At 45.4% G+C, this 3,004-nt stretch overlaps 1 pseudogene; it reads right to left on the reverse strand.

The window, feature by feature from the left end:
• Positions 1-663: 663 nt before the first annotated feature.
• LOC130457728 (U6 spliceosomal RNA) lies at positions 664-755 on the reverse strand (annotated as a pseudogene).
• Between the last annotated feature and the right edge of the window lie 2,249 nt (positions 756-3,004).

A 3,004-nucleotide genomic window follows, 5' to 3' on the forward strand; every position in this document is an offset into this window, starting at 1 on the left:
AGATGCTTAAAAATGATTGCTGACAGATTGATTGATTTCTTGGGCCAGTGAGGGACTACAGAGAAGGGAGTATGGAGCAATTGGACAGCTCCCTAACTGTACCAGAATTAAGCCTGTAATGTTGCTTCATTACTTTGTCATTATGAAGGGGAGAGTGAAGGGAAAGGGAATGAGCATTTATATAGAAGCTACTATGTGCCCTGGACTGTGCTAAGAGCTTTATGAGGTATCCCAAAAGTCTTAGTGCTATTTGAAGTCATTAAAGCAATTTCCCTCCTCACCCTTTCCCTGACAGCTGGTACCATCATAGCTCAGAGGGGATGTAAAGTTGACTTTCCTAAGTAAGGAGCCAAGTCTGAATGAGCCCAAGACTTCCATACAATTCAATTCAGTTCAACATTCACCTTTTTTCTTAAACACTTACCTTCTGTCTTAGAATTGGTATTAACTATTAGTTCCAAGGCAGAAGAGTAGTAAAGGTTAAGCAGCTAGGGTAAAGTGACTTGGCCAGGGTCACATAGTCCAGGACCTCCAGTCTCTTTGACCTGGATCTCTATCCACTGAGCCACCTAGCTGCAACTTAACAGTCACCTTTTTTTTGTGAACTAATAAAGAGAGCTTTAAATCACAGATTGACATGTAATTTATAAAAATGCTGAATTAAAAAATATGGAACACTTCATGAATTTGTGTCATCCTTGCACAGGGGCCATGCTAATCTCTGTACTTAGTACTTGTGCTGCTGCAGCGAGCACTCAACAATCACTTATTAAGCATCTACTATGTACTAGGCAATGTGATAGATATCTTTTGTGATATAATATTTATAAAGCAAAAGTAGGCATTTAATAAATGCATATTCCCTTTCCCTACTAGGCCTTGAAGATTAAAAAATATAAATACAAAAACCCTGGCCCTTAAGGAGCTCACTTAATACTGAGAGGGACAGGCAATGTGTACCCAGACAAATAAATGCAAAATACATTTCAAGACTAAAAATCACACTAAGACTTTTTTAAAAATCCCTTACCCTCCATCAATACTGTAAAGTGGTTCCAAGGCAGAAGAGTGGTAAGGGCTAGGCAATGGGGGTCAAGTGACTTGCCCAGGGTCACACAGCTAGGAAGTGCCTGGGGATAGATTTGAAACCAGAATCTCCCATCTCTGGACCTGACTCTTAATCCACTGAGCCACCCAGTTGCCTTCCCCCCTAAGGCTTTTGGGTACCCCAAATATCTCACACACTTGAGGTGAAGAGGTGGTGAAGTCCATACGGTCCCCGACTTGAAGTCAAGAATTGAAATCTTGCTACACTAGCTGTGTGACCCTGGGCAAATCATTAATTTCTCTGTGCCTCAATTTCCTCTTTTTAAAAATTGGAACAATAATAGCACCCACCTCCTAGTGTGGTTGTGAGAATTAAATAAGATAATATTTATAAAGTCCTTTATAAACATTAAAGCACTATATAAATGCTAATTATTATTTTTATTTTTGTTGTCATCATTATCACAAATATATTTTGGTGGGGGAGGGGGAGGGAACCAACTGATGGACTGACTCCAAGAAAGGCCCTTTGCACTGAACCATGGGGTTTCCCCAGAATATTAGACAAGCTGTAGTCCAAAAGAAGCCTACCCATCCATCTCCAAGCCAAAAGAAAAAAACATTTGTGGCTCAGCTGCTTTCAGCCTCTGTGTCCTGCTTCCATTAGGACAGACAATCGAGAGGGAATCTTCCAGGCTTCCTCCCCTGCCTCCCTCTGGTGGCAATTGGTTGAAGCTCCTTTAAGCTTCATCCTAAAAATGGCTACATCTCAGTGACCGTTCCTCCCCCTCTTCCTCTTCTTCCTCTTTCTTCTCCTTCACAACCCCTCCCTTTCCTTTCCAGTTGCTTTCCACTCAGATCTCATTCATCCCTAACCCCCCTGGAGGCAGAGGGGAGAGGGGGGATGAGGTGGAGCGAGGGGTTCTCTGGCCCTAACTGCAGGGGGGTTGGGGGCCAGGGGGCTCTCTCTAACTGCCGAGGATAGCCCTTACACACCCAGCAACACATGTCCCCCTTTATGGCGGCGGCTTTCTCTCTCTTGATGCTTAAAGGAGACTGTGAAAAGAGCAGGGCTGATTCAGGCCGCCTTGCCCGTCTCCCTGGCAACGGGCCTGGCAGGAGGTCTTTCTTCCTCACCCCCCTCCCTCCTTGGCTTTTTTCCCCCCCTCTCTCCTTTTTTCTTTTTTTTTTCCCCCCTTGTGTGTTGTGTTGTATTTCGTTAAAACTTCCCTCCCAGCCACTTTGCAGGCAGTGGCCCAGTCCTTCCTCTGTCTTTCCCCACCTCCTTTTTGGGCATCGCGACCCAGTCTGCTTTGGGGGGTGGGGAGTGGGGAGGCTGCAGGAAAGTAGACTTAGAGGTCAAGAACCCAGAAATAAGGCATCGAAGGTTGGAACCAAAGCTTAAAGAGGGCTTGACGATCTATACGGCACAAGCACCAGGACCACTGTTGGTGGTCTTCCCCACAGTGGTCAGCACTCTTTTCTTCTTTCTCCATTCTCCCTCCTTTCCCCTTCTCTCTTCCTCTTTCTTGTTCCCCTTTAGAATGCAAGCTCCATGTGAGTAGGGAGGGTTTCCTCCTTTGTCCGCTTATCCCTAGCGCCTAGCCCAATCGGACAAACTTCCGATGTCCAAAGGAAGAGTCCATCTTCTTCCCACAGGCGCTACCCCGCACTTTCAATCTGTTGTAAACTTTTATTGCTTTTACCTTTAAGTCTATACTACGGGTCTCCTCTCCCCTCTTTTAAATCATCACCCTAGGTCAGGCTCCCATCAGCCCTTGGCTGGACTATTGTGACAGCCTCCCTTAAGTCTCCCTCTGTTCTGCCAAGTACGGATCTCACCGGGTCATCCCTCTTTAATGAACTCAGAGGATCCCAATCTATTCCCTTTTGTTGTTGATCAGTTGCATCTGACTCTTTGCCACTCCACGGAACATCTTTCTACAGGGTTTTCTTG

Source organism: Monodelphis domestica, chromosome 2 (assembly GCF_027887165.1).
Source record: "Monodelphis domestica isolate mMonDom1 chromosome 2, mMonDom1.pri, whole genome shotgun sequence".
NCBI classification, from domain to species: Eukaryota; Metazoa; Chordata; class Mammalia; order Didelphimorphia; family Didelphidae; genus Monodelphis; species Monodelphis domestica.